The sequence below is a fragment of the Engystomops pustulosus genome, chromosome 3 (genome assembly GCF_040894005.1).
Source record: "Engystomops pustulosus chromosome 3, aEngPut4.maternal, whole genome shotgun sequence".
Classification (NCBI taxonomy): domain Eukaryota; kingdom Metazoa; phylum Chordata; class Amphibia; order Anura; family Leptodactylidae; genus Engystomops; species Engystomops pustulosus.
The window spans coordinates 11160672-11181966 of NC_092413.1; the positions used below are offsets into that span (position 1 = coordinate 11160672).

At 47.6% G+C, this 21295-nt stretch overlaps 1 protein-coding gene across 1 annotated transcript in view; it reads left to right on the forward strand.

Moving 5' to 3' along the window:
- The first annotated feature begins 3546 nt into the window (after positions 1-3546).
- TMEM63A (transmembrane protein 63A) overlaps positions 3547-21295 on the forward strand; it is a 60500-nt gene continuing 42751 nt past the window's right edge. Inside the window, 1 exon segment of the mRNA XM_072140024.1 lies at positions 3547-3700. The gene's annotated coding sequence lies outside the window, so the exon portion shown is untranslated.

Here is a 21295-nt window from a genome sequence, read left to right on the forward strand (position 1 = left end):
TTGAGGGGTTAATAGAAGGGTTTTGACTGCTGGGACCATGACCAATCACAACAAAAGTTGATGGATCCAGTTCTCACTGATTGATAGGGTGTTAGGTGGATTATATATATATATCTTGCCCCTTTATTCAATACAATGGGAGCTCCTGCGCTCTCATAGACCGTGAACTGGAGCGCTGGACAAACGTAAGTGCATTCTGTTCCACATCTAAGGATGTAGGCCAGGGGTGAGTCCATACTGTTCAACTCTAAGTGGCCGCAGCAGTAACCAGCACCCTAGATGCACCACCAACCACAGTACAGCACAAAATACCCACCCTAGAAATCATATATACCAGAGTAGAGCAATAAATAACACCCCAGCAACCAAATACTGTATTCAAGGCAGACAATAATAGTACTGGCATAAAACTGCTAATACTGGAGACCCCCATAGCAGACAATAATACTGGAGATCCCAGAGCATAAAACTAATAATACTGGACAGAGGAGATAAAGAAATGAGTACATCCTCTCCTTTCCTGGCTTTTCTTCTCCATGTGCCGGCATTAGGATCCAGAGTAGAACTGTGCGGGAACAGGAGAGGCCCCAGGAGCATCAAGTGCAGTACAGCTGACAAGTACTTACCACTCCTGAAGTCTTCTCCTGCTGGCACCCTTGCTCTGGGTCCTGACCTCAATGCATGCAACCAGTGTCAGGAGACAGAGTGGAGCAGCAGGAGAGGACCTGGTAGCAGTGACAACTTCTCACTGCACCCGGCCTCCTGCATCAAAAAACACTTCTATCAGTTGTGTTACATGAGTTATGGAAGTTCTCATAGGACTGTCGGCAGTCATGGTTTAACAGGCTGCATGCGACCTGTTGGCGCGGCTTGTGCATCCCTGATCCCTCTTTCAGATGAGATGAATATGTGCTGCACTTTATGTACCTGTTCAGGCTCCACTGCTATAGATTAGAGCAATAAGGCACCAGGAAGGAGCACCTGCATTTATCTCAGCACTGCTAGAGGGAACAGGAAAACAGGACTGTGGGGTTGGAGTCGGAGTCACTGTTTTGGCTCACCGACTCCACAGAACTGTAAATGAGGCTTAGCTGCAGTACCATCAGTTGACTGAAGTGGCACTGTTGAGGAAACAGTAAATGGACAAATGCTTTTATTATGAATCACAAACACCGCCCTTGTATAGATGATCATACAGACAGAATGGTTGTGTACACTGTATATGTGATGGTCATCTAAAAGCACACTAGGGAGTAACATTGTCTTATTTCCATCTCGTGACTCTGATCTTTCTCATCTCTCTTCCTATGTGTCAGATACTGGTACAATGTTCAGAAGCTAAGTAAAAGTGTAGATCAACCCTGTACCCTGATAATCTAAGCACATTGTCAGCACACAGCATCTCATAGCACTAGAGGAATCATGAAGTGTCTGCTCAGAGAGTCCCTGCTTACACTCTGGGATCTTACACTGACCATCACTGAGTGATAGGAACTAGAACAGCAATAACACTGAGTGACATTGTAACGTTAGAGATTGGAAATGATATTTATTGTGTAAACATCACTAGGGGGTTGAAATTTTAGAACTTTATTTCATGGGCAAACCCCATATTTGATTAGTTTTTTAAAACCCAAATACCCCTTTAATTGTAATAGGAAGTTGCATGTTTCCTGCTGCAGTGTGTAGTATTATATGTCACATGTGTCACCCAGACTGCACATAGCAGCGGAGTGTCAGCTCTGTGCAGGGGGGTGCCGGGCACAGGGGTCCGCAGGCTGTATATACTTATGGCTGTACATATCTGTGATCACACCGTGTGGGTACATGACCCGAGGACAATCCTGATTCTTATCATGGGGACTGTCACCACACAGTCTGATTGACCTGCAGCAGGAGCCCCCTGGTGGCAGGGACCCTAACTACACATAGATATGAATTCCCATAGCTCGGACATATTATAGTTTAGCTGAACCCTCTAATTTCTGTTGGACTGGCTGATGTATATGGGGGTTTCTTCTAAATCTCCCTCAAGGGCAAACCTGAGAAAATAAAGATTTCAAAGATTTCTTGTGGGCCCTGTTTTTACAACTTTCACTGTGCGCTCCAAATGACACCTCTACTTTATTCTGTGGGTCAAATTTACACAGGTTGTAAGCAGCATGCAGAGACTTGCATGAAAGCTACAGTGAAGATCTTTATCCAGGGGAAGGAGGTATATAGCAGAGCTGTGTGTGTTATAGCTGAGATATAGCAGAGCTGAGAGTGTCATTGTGTGTTATATCCATCTCATGGATCTCATCATCTCTGATCTGTCTCATATCTTTCTATGTGTCAGATACTAGTAGATCGTTCAGAAACTAAATGCAAGTGTATATAACCCTGTACCCAGATAATCTAAGCACATTGTCAGCATCTCATAGCACAGAGGGATCATGAAGTGCCCGCTTAGAGAGTCCTCGCTAACACTCTGGAATCTTACACTGACCATCACTAAGAGATAGAAGCTAAAACAGCAATAACACTGAGTATCATAAGGGGTCAAAATGATCTTTATTGTGTAAACATCACAAGGGGATTGACATTTCAGAATTTTCTTTTCCTTTAAGTTTTTGTACAAAAAAACTGAATTCTTAATATTTGCCCTATTCTGACACCAATAACTTTTTAACACTTCGTCATACAGAGCTGTTTTAAGCGTTGTTTAGTGCGGGACGCAATGACGTTTACATTGCTACCGATTTGGGGACTGTACAACCTTTTGGTAACAGAGGCTGCCAGGGGAAGGGATCATCGCTCCCCGATGGTGTCACGAGAAGTGACCTGCCAGCCGCAGGTAAAGGGTTAACACCAATCGTGGGTGTCAGTGGTGGGTGTTTGCTGTATAATGAAGCCAACACCCACCATTTATGAAGAGACCCCTCTACATACATTCTTAACGACATTATGACGTACATGTACGTCATAACGCATTAAGGGGTTACAAAAACGTAACACAATGTGTCAACTAAGACTAATTAGCAGGGGAGACTGTAAAATCTAAAACATCCTATAATGACCTCCCTCTTGGATTGTGTATGTAGCGGTGACATACCTAGCACAGAGCACAGCAGTGTGAGGACTGCTCCCAGTGCAAAATCCATAATTCACTGCTGCTTACTATATACACAAAGATATGATTACATACCTAACGCTAACTGCAGGGAGCATAGAATATAACTAGTGCACATGGGTCTTATATACAGTATACACTACACACACAGTACAGCAGTACAGTAAAACTAGTGCACAGAGGTCTTATATACAGTATATACTACATACCATACATACAGTACAGTATAACTAGTGCACATAGGTCTTATATACAGTATAAACTACACACACAGTACAGCAGTACAGTAAAACTAGTGCACAGAGGTCTTATATACAGTATACACTACACACACAGTACAGCAGTACAGTATAACTAGTGCACCGGGCTCTTATATACACAGTATATACTATTCACTATATACACAGCCCGCACATGACCCGCACAGTTACTGAGCATGCGCAGCAGCACTCCCTCTCCTCCCAGTCCTGGCGCTCCGGGAGCAGCTGCTTCACCGACACATTGTAACAACAAGTGACCCGCGGAGCCCCCGACCTACCGGCCGCCCCTCCCTCCCTCCCCCCATGTACCGGGGGCCGCAGAGCGCAGGTAAGTGCCTGCACCCCTCCTGTGTGACTGCTGGGGGAAGGGGCTCATTGCATCTGTCTGGCTCCACCATATGACACGGGGCATGGGGAAGATTATTCATCACAAACTTTCCAGAAGTTGGTGTAAGATCTGTGTGATTCCATGGCACAGACAGAGGGGACATCACAGGCTCAGACAGGGGCAAAGACTCTCACCAAACCTCAGAAACTTTCCAGCAAAGTGACATAGGGTATAGCAGTATATATATACACAGTGTAGTGGTGGGTCGGTGTATAGCTGTATATTATATACTGTGTAGTGGGGGGTCAGTGTATAGCTGTATATTATATACTGTGTAGTGGGGGGTCAGTGTATAGCTGTATATTATATACTGTGTAGTGGGGGGTCAGTGTATAGCTGTATATTATATACTGTGTAGTGGGGGGGGGGTCAGTGTATAGCTGTATATTATATACTGTGTAGTGGGGGGGGGGTCAGTGTATAGCTGTATATTATATACTGTGTAGTGGGGGGGGGTCAGTGTATAGCTGTATATTATATACTGTGGGGGGGGGGGTCAGTGTATAGCTGTATATTATATACTGTGTAGTGGGGGGGGGGTCAGTGTATAGCTGTATATTATATACTGTGTAGTGGGGGTCAGGGTATAGCAGTATATATATACACAGTGTAGTGGGGGGGGGTCAGTGTATAGCTGTATATTATATACTGTGTAGTGGGGGTCAGGGTATAGCAGTATATATATACACAGTGTAGTGGGGGGGGTCAGTGTATAGCTGTATATTATATACTGTGTAGTGGGGGGGGTCAGTGTATAGCTGTATATTATATACTGTGTAGTGGGGGGGGGGTCAGTGTATAGCTGTATATTATATACTGTGTAGTGGGGGGGGGTCAGTGTATAGCTGTATATTATATACTGTGTAGTGGGGGGTCAGTGTATAGCTGTATATTATATACTGTGTAGTGGGGGGGGGGGTCAGTGTATAGCTGTATATTATATACTGTGTAGTGGGGGGGGGGTCAGTGTATAGCTGTATATTATATACTGTGTAGTGGGGGGGGGGGGTCAGTGTATAGCTGTATATTATATACTGTGTAGTGGGGGGGTCAGTGTATAGCTGTATATTATATACTGTGTAGTGGGGGGGTCAGTGTATAGCTGTATATTATATACTGTGTAGTGGGGGGGTCAGTGTATAGCTGTATATTATATACTGTGTAGTGAGGGGTCAGTGTATAGCTGTATATTATATACTGTGTAGTGGGGGGGGGTCAGTGTATAGCTGTATATTATATACTGTGTAGTGAGGGGTCAGTGTATAGCTGTATATTATATACTGTGTAGTGAGGGGTCAGTGTACAGCTGTATATTATATACTGTGTAGTGAGGGGTCAGTGTACAGCTGTATATTATATACTGTGTAGTGGGGGGTCAGTGTATAGCTGTATATTATATACTGTGTAGTGGGGGGGGGGTCAGTGTATAGCTGTATATTATATACTGTGTAGTGAGGGGTCAGTGTATAGCTGTATATTATATACTGTGTAGTGAGGGGTCAGTGTACAGCTGTATATTATATACTGTGTAGTGGGGGGTCAGTGTATAGCTGTATATTATATACTGTGTAGTGGGGGGTCAGTGTATAGCTGTATATTATATACTGTGTAGTGGGGGGGTCAGTGTATAGCTGTATATTATATACTGTGTAGTGGGGGGTCAGTGTATAGCTGTATATTATATACTGTGTAGTGGGGGGGTCAGTGTATAGCTGTATATTATATACTGTGTAGTGGGGGGGTCAGTGTATAGCTGTATATTATATACTGTGTAGTGGCGGTGGTGGGGGGCAGTATGTGTGACTTTGCTATGATGTCGGACATAAATATCTGCCCCCTTTCCATTTTGTAAAAAGTTCATAAAGCTCCGCAGCCTCTGCCGGAATATCGTGTTATCACTGATACAATATTTACCTACTTGGCTCCATACATCACCTTAATAACAGTAGAGCCCTGGCTTGAAATAGCGCCTCCCTCTGTCCTGTGGTAGAGCCTGGTAATTACTGGAGCTGCCTCCAGTAGTCACAGTTATGACCCCAGTAGCCATTTGTCACAGTGATGCCTTCAGTAGTCGCTAGTTACAGGAATATCCCCAGTAGCCGGTAGTCACAGGGACTGCCCTCGGTAGTCACAGGGACTGCCCTCGGTAGTCACAGGGACTGCCCTCGGTAGTCACAGGGACTGCCCTCGGTAGTCACAGGGACTGCCCTCGGTAGTCACAGGGACTGCCCTCGGTAGTCACAGGGACTGCCCTCGGTAGTCACAGGGACTGCCCTCGGTAGTCACAGGGACTGCCCTCGGTAGTCACAGGGACTGCCCTCGGTAGTCACAGTGCCATAGCCAGCAGTCAAAAGTACGTACCTGTTCACACTCCCATAGCCTCGCCAGGTCTTGTGCATCTCTCCTGTGTAATGACACTGTCAGCGTGGGGCGTTATTGCGCTGGCAGTGCCTGAGAGATTCCCAATCAAATCTACGTGGGTCTTAAAGACGCATATACATGTGGGCAGAGCCAATAGGTGAGCGACCAAACGGGTCGCGACTTATAGGTTGAGAACGGCTGATCTAGACCAAGACCACTAGGTCAGTCAGCCAATCACGGGACTCGGTACATGGCCAATGTGTGAGTGGTCCCTCACTCCAGGGGTTGGTCTACACAGGTCGGATACGTGGTCTACACAGGACGGATACGTGGCCTCCATTTGCCATTTTGCAAATGATTAAAATTTAGAAAATGGGACAAAAGATTTTGGACCAGGAAATGACTTAAAATACACAAAGTGACAAATTTTTCCCCTTCCATAAAGAAAGTTCAGTGTAAACTTCCCGTGTGATGTCCTTGGGATCTGTGCTCTGTTTTTGCTGTCTGCGTGGCGTCCGTGCGTAATACATTGCCGCGTCTTATGTCCGCAAAAGCTTTCCACGTGTCACTCGTATGTCATCTGCAAAAAAACCCCAAAAAACTGAAGCTTGGCAAATATTATCTCAGCCGCTTGAAGGGTCACATGATTATGTTAACTAGCAGATGATCTGATGCTCATACAGAATGCACACGAATGATGTCTGTGTGGCGTCCGTCTTTTTCATGTCTGCTATGGGAAGGCTCAAGCCACAAACACGGAAAACACTGACCTGCTCCGTGGTTTCTACCGCCCCCCCCCCCCCCATGCGGATCTGTGAAAATCGCATCCTATTTAATCAAAATCCATAATGATAAAATCAGGGGCTTTATCACTATAGACCCAGGCACCGTGACTGTGATTTAATCCTCTTATATTTGTTATCCATGGCATCCTATCTTCTAAAATCAACGTTTATAGTCATTCTAATAAGCTAAAAGGACTCTGGGGGGCATCTCTAGAGCCCCTCCGTGCTGTAGCTTCACAGGCTGTTACACTGTCTCTCCCAGTGTAACAGCCTGTGAAGCTGCAACATGGAGTTCTTCTGGTAACACCCCCCAGAGCCATTCTGGCTCCTTAGAATATTTATGAAAGTTGATTTTAGAAGGAAGGAGGCCATGGATAACAAATATAGGATGATTATCACATTCCCTGTGCCTGGATCTATGAGTAATGTCCCTGGTTTATCAGGATGGATTTTGTTGGTAGATTTCCTTTAATGTATTAGGCACCACAGGGACGGAATCAGTGGTTATGTAGACTCCTATGGCTGAATTTCCCAGCAGTTTGTAAAACAGGAATAATCATTGCATCATGTGGATGTGCCCCATTAGATGGGATGTACCCACTGAGCTCTCTGTCCTCCCTTACGTAGAATCAATGGAGGCGTAAAGAGTTAAACGCTCTGCAGATCTGATGTGTGAAATGTCACATATATCCCTCTGTTAGACCCTACATGTGACATACTGCGGATAAGAGTAGTAGTTCACACAGCGCAGTTTTGGGACCCTCCTATATGACCTTGTCTGCCACCCAAGACCAACTTATTAGGGTGCACTCACACAGGATGGAAAAATCTATTGCCAGGTCCATATCCCTATGGATAATGTAGAAGCTTTGTGTGACCCGTATGGTAATAGCTGGGCTCCCGCTCAGTGTGCACAAGGCCGTAGCCTGAACGCATATAATTAGAGCCGAAATAGACAGAAGACAATGGGAAATTTGGGGATAAGGCGCTCGCCCTACAGGGATTTATCTGGAACAAGTAAGACAAGTATAACACGACCGTGATAGATTCAGTTTTATGGATCAGTTTTGGGGTCCGGGGGCTGGAGCTATAACGTCTTCCTTATCAGGAGTCTGTATTATGACTGCAGGATATTTCATAATTGGGGCCTTGGGTTGTGTTCACATGACAGTGTGATCAGTCACGTGGAATAACAGGTAACTGCCTAATCAGAGGATTTGGGAAGGAGGTCCCAGAAATGGGTATAGGTGGTGTCAGGGTCTCGGCATTCAACTCATAAACATCTGTGATTTCGGAGGCGTTTTCATCCACGTACTTTCCCGTCCAGGAAGGAGGCAACAAGGAGCCTTTCACTGTCTATGGGATGGGGCGAGTGTTCTCGTATAAGGTTACATTGAGCTGCAGGAGGGAGGGTGTAAAGAGTTGGAAAAAGTTTTGCTTCAAACATTAGTTTTAGTAAATCTAGGTTTTGCATGTGCTTTACGTATATATGTGTTTGAGGGGGTCACATAAGGATTGGGGTTCATTCTAAAATCCTTTTTCTCAATTTCTGCAATTGGGGGAATCCTGACAAACCCCGTACACATTCGATAGTGCTGATCTCTAATTTGGTAGCAGCACCTTATAAAGCGATGTTACCCAACTTTTTTTTTATCTGGGAACTGTCTGCACCTAAAAATGTTTTCCTGGGGGCCATGAAAAAAAATTTGAAAAAAAAATTGTGTTCCCCACAAATACTCCATATCTAGCGGGTGCGTGCGGGCAGAGAGCATAGACGTGTCTCTGCTAGCATTGCCTGGAAATTGAGGAGAGATGAAGTCGGAAGTCTGAGCCAAGGGATGAAGAGGAGCGCCAGAGGTAAGTGCCAAATTTTTTTTTTTTTCAAGTTAAGATTTTTGGCCGACGTCCTGGCAGTTGGAGATCGCTGTTCTAAAGAATCTTATATCTGAAAATAAGCTCAGACCCCAGACCAAACCTCTAAAATATATTCATATTCTAGATGAGGACTCTAAAATGAATTCAGACCCCAGGCCGGGACCCTAAAATGAATCCATACCTAGACCAAGACTCTAAAATGAATAAGGACCAAGACTAATTCTGTAAATGATTCTATATGCTACAACAGGTCCGTAAAATGAATATATACCCCTAGACCAGGACTCTAAAATGAATAAGGACCCAGACCAATTCTGTAAAATGATTCCATATGCTACAACAGGACCCTAAAATGAATATATACCCCTAGACCAGGACTCTAAAATGAATAAGGACCCAGACCAATTCTGTAAAATGATTCCATACTCTAGAACAGGTCCGTAAAACGAATATATAACCCTAGACCAAGCTTCTAAAATTTGTTTATTCTTTAGATGAGGCCTCTAAAGCGAATTGAGACCCAAAAAGGGAATTCACATTCCCATGCCAGGAACACAAAATGAATTCCGATCCCAGACCAAGATTCCAAAATAAATTCATGTTCTAGAGTCTAGACCAGTGGTGGCGAACCTATGGCACGGGTGCCAGAGGTGGCACTCAGAGCCCTCTATATGGGCACCCTTGCCATCACCCTAGGGTAGAGTTTACCAGACAGGACTCAAGGCCTCTTGCACTCCCAGGCAGCCCAGGACCCTAGAAGGAAGCTACAATTATCATCCAAACTTCCTCTCCTTCTTTCTACTGTATTGGTGTCCTCAGGTGCCTATATTATTTAAATTTGTGAAAGAGCAGGGGTAATAAGTTACTGCTTAAATTGTCGCATTGGCACTTTGCGAAAAATACGCAGGTTTTAGTTGTAGTTTGGGCACTCGGTGTCTAAAAGGTTTGCCATCACTGGTCTAGACCAAGCCTTTAAAATGAATTCAGACCCCAGACCGGGCCCCTAAAATTAATCCATATCTAGACCAAACCTCTAAAATGAATAAGGGCTCAGACTAATTCTGTAAAATGATTCCATATGCTAGAACAGGTCCCTAAAATGAATATATACCCCTAGACCGAGCCTCTAAAATGAGTTCAGACCCAAGACCAATTCTGTAAAATGATTCCATACTCTAGAACAGGTGCGTAAAATGAATATATATCCCCAAGCTTCTAAAATTTGTTTATTCTTTAGATGAGGCCTTTAAAATGAATTGAGGCCCCAAAACAGAATTCAGATTCCCATGCCAGGAACATAAAATAAATTCAGACCCCAGACCAAGCCAGGAACATAAAATAAATTCAGACCCCAGACCAAGCCAGGAACATAAAATAAATTCAGACCCCAGACCAAGCCTCCAAAATAAATTCATGTCCTACAGTCTAGACCAAGCCTCTAAAATGAATTCATATACTAGATGAGGCCTCTAAAATTAATTCAGACCCCAGGCAGAGCCCCTAAAGTAAATCCATACCCAAGACCTAGCCTCTAATATGATACTCAGGCCTCTAATAAGAATTGAGACCCAGAAAGGGAATTCAGATTTTCATGCCAGGTACATAAAATGAATTCAGACCCCAGGCCAGGCCCCTTCGGCACGTTTGATGGTGGTCCGATCCTACTCGGTCCTGTTTCTCAGCTGCATCACATTGTAATGAACCTGCTGTGTGTGGTCACTGTTTACTATAATGGTGTTGTAACCAGGCACAGCCATGGAGCAGAGGGGGCGCTGTTCTGGAAAAAGTGATTTATTTATACAACCATAAATCCGCCTGTGTCACATCTTGTGCCACTTCCGAATAATTTACCCAATGACGTCTCGGTCAATCTACATGGAAACAAATTTTTATTGGTTCCAGCTGATGGGTGCAGTCCCAGAACATATTAATAAGTATTAAAAAGTTTTTCCAACCCCATAAGTTTGTCATTTACACGTGAGTAGAACTTGTCTCCTGGTATTTGCCAAACTTTCTAGAGTTTCCTGTAACTTTATCCCCCAGAAGACGATAATAATCCGGTTAGACATGTTTGTCGTCCTGTTGAGCAGATAGTGAGGGCCACGAATCTCTGTGTCTGATGAAGCGTCCCTGATTGTCAGCTTGGATCTAATCCGTGTAGCGGTCAGGTTGGGTCGTATTCACAAGCTGCAGTTTTATCTCAACTTTTTCAGCGGCTTCTCAATTTATGGAAATCTATGCGTACGGCTGTGTGGATGCTGCCTTTACATTGTGTATAGTCACATGGTATAGGACGGCTGTGCCTATAGGTAGGTCCTGTGGTATATAATATTTAGTCGAAATCATTCACACAGACCCCTAAGTTTAATTCATATCCCAAACCATCAGACCCCAAACCCGACACCTAATATTTATTAAGGATACACCATACCAGTCATCTGCAGTGCAGACCCCAAGACCATCTAAACCCTAAACTGTATCCCTAAAATGAATGAGACCCCAGACCAGACACCTAATATTTACTCAGACTACTAATATTAGCCCAAACACCAAACCAGTCTCCTAAAATGAATGCGACCCCACATCATTATCCTAAAAGTGTTAAGAAGACAAAGACGTCCCTTAAAATAATCTCAGACCCCAGACCAGGCAACAAAAATGAAAGATAAACCACTGGCCCTAATATACCAGGCCGTGGCAGTAGCCCCTCCCTCTCCCGTGGCCATATACCGGCCACACATTTACATTGTGGTGGATATTGCACAAAAAAGTGTTTATATGTGCCCATAATTTCAAGTATGTCATTAGAAAACCCAACAAAAAACCATATAATGTACAAAAAAAACCACTAATCCATGAGCCATCAGGTGGTCCTGGCGGCCATCTCTCTGCCCCTGGATGCATACAGAAATATGAATAATGTCCATGGAGAACTATATTTTGTTATTGGCCTTTGTCATCTTATCTTTTTTTTATTTTTAAAAGAATTTATTTTTGCAATTTTGAAATTTTATACAATTAAAATAAACAAAATCGAAGAACAAGATTGTCTGTCACATATTTCTTTCCCCCCATTACAGGATTATTAAGCAACAACCATGGTAACAATCAGGTTCTTACTGCGTTTCAAAACTAACCGAGGGATATTACAGTAAATGACAGCAGGATACTACAGCCAGACATCCTGATACAACACAAATAACTATTGACACATAGACAATCAGTCACACACACACACACACACACCAGCACGCTCAGTCTCCTTCATCATGGAGAGGAGTATATATCACACGTGATTATAAGGCAGTATGGGGAGTCGCGCACCATCTGGACCAGATGCGATCAAACTTCTGGGGACACTTCCTGTTGGTATACAGGGACCGGTAGTGGGGAATGACACTGTTAATAAGTAGTATCCATCTTTTTAACGGAGGGGGCTCCTGGTCCTTCCAGGTCATCACCACCACTTTTCGGGCGTAGTATAATACAAACCTAAAGAAAATTTTGTCATAGTGGCCATTGATGACTTCATTTATGATACCGAGGAGACACACAGAGGGAGACAGTAATCGTGGGAAATCAAAGTGTACATTTAGGAACTCCAGCACTTCGGACCAGAAGACATGGACCCTAGGGCAGGACCAGACACAATGCAGGAAGGATCCGACTTCAGCCTGACAGCGAAAGCAAAGATCATTGGGCATTGCTCCCATGCGGAATAGTCTAGCAGGGGTGAAGTATACTCGATGGAGGAATTTAGATTGGATCAGGAAGTCCCTCGCACTCACTACAGATGTGAAGTAGGACAGTTCGACTTCCCTCCAGTCATCATCTGACAGGTCAGGGATATCCTGTCTCCAGCGTTCACAGGCTCTATCAAATGGTCTGGACTTTTGCTCTTGCAGGAGAGCATAGCACTGAGTGAGTGGCTTAGGGAGGTCCGGGGTACTCATCAGAGTCTCTAGTTTGGAGAATTTCACTGTCAGGCTGAAGGAGCCGAATTGGGCTTTGAATGCATGTCGCAGTTGCGTGTAATGGAAGCTGGCCGTAGTGGGTACAGTATGTCTCTCCCTTATTTCGTTAAAGCTGAGTAATTCTGCTTCCGGAGATAATAGCTGGCCTACAAATTTCACCCCCGCCGCCCCCCACATTGTCCAGCCCGGGAGGGAGAGGAAGTGAGAAAGCCACGGATTGAGCCACAATGGAGTCCTGGGCGAGAGAGGGGGAGAGCTGCTCGGTTCTACCAGGGATTGCGCCCTACACCAGCACACCGCTACCGTACGTAGGGGAAGTGGGGTATCAGATGGGGACTTGTATCTGTACAGCAAGTTTGTAAGGGCCTCGTAGGAACCTACCAGGGCACCAGCCAGTGCAGTAGCTGCATTACCCATGTCTATATCTATCCACCACTGGGCATATACTAGCTGGGAAGCCAGGTAATAAAGATACAGATCCGGGGCAGCCAGTCCACCCCTAGCCTTGGGAGCCTGAAGCAGCGCTAAACTGAATCGTGGGGCACTACACTGCCAGTAAAAGGACCTGAGAATGCCGTCTATGCGTTTAAACAGGCTCTTTGGAAGCAGTATAGGACAAGCGTGAAAAAGGTATAAGAATTTTGGAAGAAAAATCATTTTAAATATGTTAATACGCCCGTACAGAGACAAGGGGAGAGTGGACCAGGCTTTTAGACGCGATTCAGTTGCAGTTATCAGGGGTGTAATGTTTAACTCTGTAAATGCCTGGACCTTGCGTGACACCTGGACTCCCAGATATTTAAAGGTGGACACCACCTGGACTGGGACGGGGAGGGAGTGTACCCCTACATCAGATAAGGGAAAGAGGGCTGATTTGTCCCAGTTAACCCGAAGGCCTGAGAACCCCCCATAGCGTTCTATCAAGGACAGAAGGGATTCCAGAGAGGGGCCCACATCTCCAAGATATACAAGTGTATCATCAGCATAGAGAGATACCTTCTCAATAATAGTACCTCTAGTTATGCCCTTAATGCCCTCAGAGTGGCGGATCGCCACAGCAAGGGGTTCAATGGCGAGTGCGAAGAGGAGGGGAGATAGTGGGCAACCCTGTCTAGTGCCCCTGGCCATAGGGAGAGTAGGTGAGATGTTAAGATTAGTCCGTACCCTAGCCTTGGGATCATTATACAGTAGTTTAACTAATGCTGTAAATCGAGGGCCAAAACCCATTCTAGGCAGGAGGGTCCATAAATATGTCCACTCTACTGAGTCAAACGCCTTACAATTGTCTAAGGATAATATAAACCCAGGGTCTGGAGACCGCTCTGCTTCTGCAATGTTCAGGTGTAGTCTTTGTATATTTATGTCAGTTCCCCTCCCAGGCATAAAGCCTGTCTGGTCTGGGTGAACCAATGATAATATTACTTTGTTAAGCCTTGTCGCCAGAATTTTTGCTAGTATCTTAACATCTGAGTTTAGGAGGGAAATTGGACGGTATGAGTCGGGAAGCAGAGGGTCCTTGCCAGGCTTGGGAAGAACTACAATAAGGGCCTCTCGCATGGAGTCGGGGAGGGAACCGCTGTCAAACGCATCGGAGTACAGGCTAAGGAGAAGGGGGACCAGAGTCTCACAGTTATCCCTATACCACTCACCTCCCAGCCCATCAAGTCCAGGAGTCTTACCGGGGGGCAACGATTGGATGGCCAGTTCCACCTCCTCCGCCGAGAGCGGGGCATCAAGCTCCGAAGACTGTGCCGGTGTGAGCCTCCATAGTGGAAGACTGTCAAGGAATCTGGAAATCTCGACGGAAGAGGCGGACAATCTGGAGCTGTAAAGAGAGGAATAGAATTCATAAAATACCATGTTAATGGCCCGGGGTTCTGTAATCAAGGCTCCGTTACCATCAATAATAGAGGGAACGGAAGCACAAGGACGTTCAGCCCGCGAGAGATACGCAAGCAGCTTCCCGTTTTTATCTCCGAATTCAAAGATGGACGCTTCCCTGGCTTGCAGGCGCTTGCTGGTGCGCTCCTTCGCTACAGCTAAATGGTTCCTCTGCGCCTGAGCCCAAGTCTTTTTATTCCCTGGAGTAGGTTTATCTAGATATTCCTTTTCTGCGGTCACCAGTGCAGCGGTCAACCTCTCCTCCTGCGCATTTAAGGACTTCCTATGGCCAGCTACCCCCGACATGAATGCTCCCCGCACCGAGGACTTGTACGAGTCCCAGACTAGAAGAGGATCAGGATGAGTTGAGTGTACGTCCCAGAACTCGCTGTGCGCTGCCCTAACAGTACTCTGGACCGCTGGGGATAGGAGCCAAGCCGGGTGCAGGCGCCATAAGCGGGAGTCGCTGGGGGGGCCTATAAGGAGACTGATGAACAAGGCGGAGTGGTCTGATGCACTGCGCGGGCAATAGGATACCTGATCAACGTGCGGCAACATATCTGGGGAAACAAAGGCCAGATCAATCCGAGAGAAGCTCTTATGAACAGAGGAATAAAATGAATATTCTCTCTCTTGAGGGTGTTTACTACGCCAAACATCGGCGAGGTCTAGAGAAGTGAGCCACTCATTCAGACGGACCGAGCCTGTGTCCAGACCACTTGTACGATCTAAGGAGGGATTAGGGACAGCATTGAAGTCACCAATGCAGAGTATCGGACTTGGAGGCATAGCAGCAAGTTTACTGGATATTAGGTGCAATACAGCTGGATCAAAGGGAGGTGGGACATAAATAGACGCTATAGTAAAGGTAAAGCCCCACAAGGCACAATGTACGATCACAAAACGGCCAAAGTGATCCGGTGCTACCTGTATGACTTCTATGGGAAGCGCTTTGGATATAAGTATGGATACTCCCCTGGCGTAGACAGAGTAAGAGGAATGATAACCTCTAGCCACCCATGCCCGCTTCAGGGAGAGGACCTTCTGACCCGTAAGGTGTGTCTCTTGGATACATACAATATGGGGGGCCTGACGCTTAATGACATCTAACATCAGAGCCCTCTTGAATTTGGAGTTAAGTCCCCTCACATTCCAGCTCATTACCTTAAGTGAAGACATCTTAGCGGAAGGGAAAGGGGTGTGGGGAAGGAGACGTGAGCAACCAAGCATTCATCCTTTCATACCACAAAGACATAGACAGACAGACAACAGTGAGCATAACAAATATAACCAGAACTGTACTAACAATCCCAAGAATACAAACCCCCTGTCTAACACCCTAACAGCAGTAGTGTAGACCTATACCCACTAACAGTCAAATAGTAGAACAGTGGTCCCTAACTCAAGACAAACCTACACCATTTGTCCCGGGACCTTCAACCCTTAATGTATATGTGATCAGGAGGTTATTAGGCAGCCATATTTAGAGAGAACCAAAGAGGAGATAGGGGAGGGGGGGGAGAAAGGAGGGAGACGTAGGGAGGTAGTGGTAACAGGAAAGGGGGGGAGGAGGGAGAGGGAGGAGGGAGAGGAGGAGGGAGAGGGAAAAGTGCCATGTGTGGCGCACTGGTCGATATGACCAAAAAATAGAACGCAATCAGTCACAGGGTACATTTTGTGAGGCACGTAGTATGTAAACAGATAGTAAAAACCTATAATAGTGATCTGGGACCCCTAAATATCTAATCAGGACTAAGTCCAGCATTGTCATTGCATATCAGATAAAAGGATATGTGAGTCCAGTCACTCAGGAGGTGCGGGCCTTCCAGCTGGGGCCCGTGGAGCTGCATCAGCCCAGTGAAGTGCTTCGGTTGGGCAGGTGAAGAAACGAGTCTTCGGTCCGTCCACAATTCGGAGCTTGGAAGGATACATCATGGAGTATTTATACCCCTTGTCACGGAGACGGGCACGGACCTCAGTAAATTGTGCTCGCTGTTTCCTGACGGATGCAGAGAAATCAGGGTAGAAGGACACTCTGCTGTTGGCATAGAGGATTTCTCCCTTGGTACGGACAGCCCTGAGGATAGAGTCCCTGTCCCTAAAGTGCAGCAGCCGGGCCAGGAAGGGTCTTGGATTGCCCCCTGGAGGGCCAGGGCGGGATGGCACACGATGGGCCCTCTCCACTGTGAAGAACGGGGAAAAGGTATCTGCAGGCAGCATATTTTTGAGCCAATTTTCAAAAAAGGATACCGGGTCAGACCCCTCCACTTTTTCGGGGAGGCCAACCACTCTGACGTTGTTCCGTCGCAGGCGGTTTTCGAGGTCATCAGCTCTGTCGATGGATGCAGACATTTGGCGCTGAAGCTCTCTGATCTGTGTCGGCATAGGCCTCTGGACATCCTCCACCTCAGATATTCTGCGTTCAGTTTCGGTGATTCGCTCTTTGGCTTTGTGGACATCATGTCTTAAAAGAACAAAATCCTGTCGCAGCTCATCCACCTTGGTAACCAGTTTGGATTGGCATCCGTTAATGGCCGCCAGCACCTCTGCAAATTTTCGATCCAGCTCCGTGGCCGCGTCAGGCGGATCCTCGCCCTCTTCATAACTTACAAGCTGCGGCGGGCTCTGGGAGCCTTCAAAGAGGGAGGGAGAGGAGTTTGGGGACCCCTGAGGAGAGCAGGGCTGTGTGCGGGAGAATCTCCCCAACTTTTTAGCAGCATTCGACTGTATCTGCGCAAGAACTGCTTGGGATGTGGAGCAATCCTGCGCGTCCAGGGGTTCCAGGGACTGGAATGGAGGATCTTCATGGACGGATTCATCATCCGATGGAGGCGCAGACGCTGCTTTGAGCATTTTAGCCGTTCTCCTCCGGTTACCCATGGCGTCTGGGCAGGGGGGGCCAGTGATAAACAATCGCGGAGCCTAGCGTCCAGTAATTAGCAGAGATACAGTACAAACCCACGTGGAGTATTGCAGCGGCACTGCGAGGGTTAATATAAAGCAGAACCCAGGAGCAGGGGATCACTGGGAGTATGGAGGACTCAGTGCTGGGCTGCACAACTAGGGGTCCCCAGGGCAGAGGTGGGCAGCAACAGGGGAATTACTTCCCTACCTGGTCCCGGCTCAGTCTGGCAGTGTCAGGGTTAACCCTGCGCGCCTAGGCCTCAGGCAGCGCAGGGGAGTCCCACAAGATGGCGCCTCCAGCAGGATGCAGTGCTGGCTGGAGCTGTCACGGTGCCTCCGGTGGTGGGAGCGTTGTTCCGGGCTGCAGGGGAGTAGGATGATATCCCCGGTGATCAGCAGCGCTGTGTACCTGCCGCGGGACCGGGCGGCTAGGATCGGGCCGCCGCGCTGGTCACGTGGCCGGCTGCAGGGGAATGCCGGGGAGCGGTGCGGAGTCCACAGCCGCCTCAAGATCGGTGCCGGTGGACAGCGGCAGGTGCGCGGGGCACAGCGGAGCAGGAGAGAGGTGGCACAGGTGAGGGATGGCTGCCTGGGAAGGGAGATAGGGTGTCGGGTCCCGGGAGCTCCGCGGCGCACGTCCGCTCAGTCCGGCATCAGGCCACGCCCCTCTTTGTCATCTTATCTTAAAAGCAACCACAAGAGCCAAGACAATGTAGAAAAAAAAAATACAGTCTGTGTTACCCATTGCAAACCAATCACAGCGCGGCTCTCATGTTCCATCCTGGACCAGGAAAATGAAAGCTGTGCTGTGATTGGTTTCCCCGTCTGCGTAGTTTGGCCGCAGTGTGTTACGTGACAACTGGAGAAGTGGATTCTTGTGCAAACAGCATAAGCACCATCATATATGGTAGACGTGTAGTATGGCACTTGAAGGGACACTCAGACGTATAGACTACGCTCACTAATGCATACTTGGAATACTTGGGGCTTTCATAATACCTACAAAAATTGTGTTTAGCGTCTCCCTTGAGCACATCTCTGTGGTGCTCTCTTTGTTGTCGTACTGCGCACCCCAATGCCCCATTGGTATCTCCAGCACATCATGGTGGCCCCCTTGGTATCTCCAGCACATCGTGGTCGCCCCTTTGGTATCTCCAGCACATCGTGGTCGCCCCTTTGGTATCTCCAGCACATCGTGGTCGCCCCTTTGGTATCTCCAGCACATCGTGGTCGCCCCTTTGGTATCTCCAGCACATCGTGGTCGCCCCTTTGGTATCTCCAGCACATCGTGGTCGCCCCTTTGGTATCTCCAGCACATCGTGGTCGCCCCTTTGGTATCTCCAGCACATCGTGGTCGCCCCTTTGGTATCTCCAGCACATCGTGGTCGCCCCCTTTGGTATCTCCAGCACATCGTGGTCGTCCCCTTTGGTATCTCCAGCACATCGTGGTCGTCCCCTTTGGTATCTCCAGCACATCGTGGTCGTCCCCTTTGGTATCTCCAGCACATCGTGGTCACCCCTTTGGTATCTCCAGCACATCGTGGTCGCCCCTTTGGTATCTCCAGCACATCGTGGTCGCCCCTTTGGTATCTCCAGCACATCGTGGTCGCCCCTTTGGTATCTCCAGCACATCGTGGTCGCCCCTTTGGTATCTCCAGCACATCGTGGTCGCCCCTTTGGTATCTCCAGCACATCGTGGTCGCCCCTTTGGTATCTCCAGCACATCGTGGTCGCCCCTTTGGTATCTCCAGCACATCGTGGTCGCCCCTTTGGTATCTCCAGCACATCGTGGTCGCCCCTTTGGTATCTCCAGCTAATCGTGGTCGTCCCCTTTGGTATCTCCAGCACATCGTGGTCGTCCCCTTTGGTATCTCCAGCACATCGTGGTCGTCCCCTTTGGTATCTCCAGCACATCGTGGTCACCCCTTTGGTATCTCCAGCACATCGTGGTCGCCCCTTTGGTATCTCCAGCACATCGTGGTCGCCCCTTTGGTATCTCCAGCACATCGTGGTCGCCCCTTTGGTATCTCCAGCACATCGTGGTCGCCCCTTTGGTATCTCCAGCACATCGTGGTCGCCCCTTTGGTATCTCCAGCACATCGTGGTCGCCCCTTTGGTATCTCCAGCTAATCGTGGTCGTCCCCTTTGGTATCTCCAGCACATCGTGGTCGTCCCCTTTGGTATCTCCACCACATCGTGGTCGTCCCCTTTGGTATCTCCAGCACATCGTGGTCGTCCCCTTTGGTATCTCCAGCACATCGTGGTCGTCCCCTTTGGTATCTCCAGCACATCGTGGTCGTCCCCTTTGGTATCTCCAGCACATCGTGGTCGCCCCCTTGGTATCTCCAGCACATTGTGGTCGCCCCCTTGGTATCTCCAGCACATTGTGGTCGCCCCCTTGGTATCTCCAGCACATTGTGGTCGCCCCCTTGCTGTCTTATCGCTCTGCACAACCGCACACTTGGCATCTGTCCAACAGCATGGCACCTTGACTTCTATGTATGCGGCGCGGCGCCTCCTTGACTTCTATGTATGCGGCGCGGCGCCTCCTTGACTTCTATGTATGCGGCGCGGCGCCTCCTTGACTTCTATGTAAGCGCCGCCTCCTTGACTTCTATGTAAGCGGCGCCTCCTTGACTTCTATGTAAGCGGCGCCTCCTTGACTTCTATGTAAGCGGCGCCTCCTTGACTTCTATGTAAGCGGCGCCTCCTTGACTTCTATGTAAGCGGCGCCTCCTTGACTTCTATGTATGCGGCGCCTCCTTGACTTCTATGTAAGCGGCGCGGTGCCTCCTTGACTCCTATGTAAGCGGTGCGAAGCCTCCTTGACTCCTATGTAAGCGGTGCGATGCCTCCTTGACTTCTATGTATGCAGCACGGCGCCTCCTTGACTTCTATGTATGCAGCATGGTGCCTCCTTGACTTCTATGTAAGCGGCGCCTCCTTGACTTCTATGTATGCGGTGCAACGCCTCCTTGACTTCTATGTATGCGGCGCGGTGCCTCCTTGACTCCTATGTAAGCGGTGCGAAGCCTCCTTGACTTCTATGTATGCAGCACGGCGCCTCCTTGACTTCTATGTATGCAGCACGACGCCTCCTTGACTTCTATGTATGCAGCACGGCGCCTCCTTGACTTCTATGTATGCAGCACGGTGCCTGCTTGACTTCTGTCCACGCGGCATGACGCCTCCTTGGTGTCATTTCCCCACAGGCCCAGCACATTCATCTTTCAGGCCTGATAGGAGCCCTAGCTTGTTAAAGGGGTAGTTCCCTCTATACTGGATTAGTGTCTTTAGTGGGAAAACCCCTTTAATTGCAGATTAGTTTCTTGGGTAAAACTCTGTTGTTCTCTGAAAAATCAAACCCACTGACTGCGTGTGGTCGCGGTTTCAGCTGTAGGCCGTTACATCAGCGTCCACTGCGCAATGAAGGGCGTCTAACAGCCTCCGTGGTGGCAGGTTGGAGGACATGGTACAAGTGGGGAACTACCACATAACCGTGGCCATTACTCTGCAACCAAAAGATGGCGGAGGGCCTGTATATATATATATATATATATATATATATATATATATATATATATATATTTATTAGAGAGAGAGTACAGTCAGCAGGTAGCGGCCTCCACTTTCTGTTCTATAACTACACATCACAATCCAGTGCACCAATCTATAGATTTGTAGTTACTCCACATCACACAGGAACCGGTTCTTATTGTTGACTTACACATCACCCTGCCACATCACTACTACAG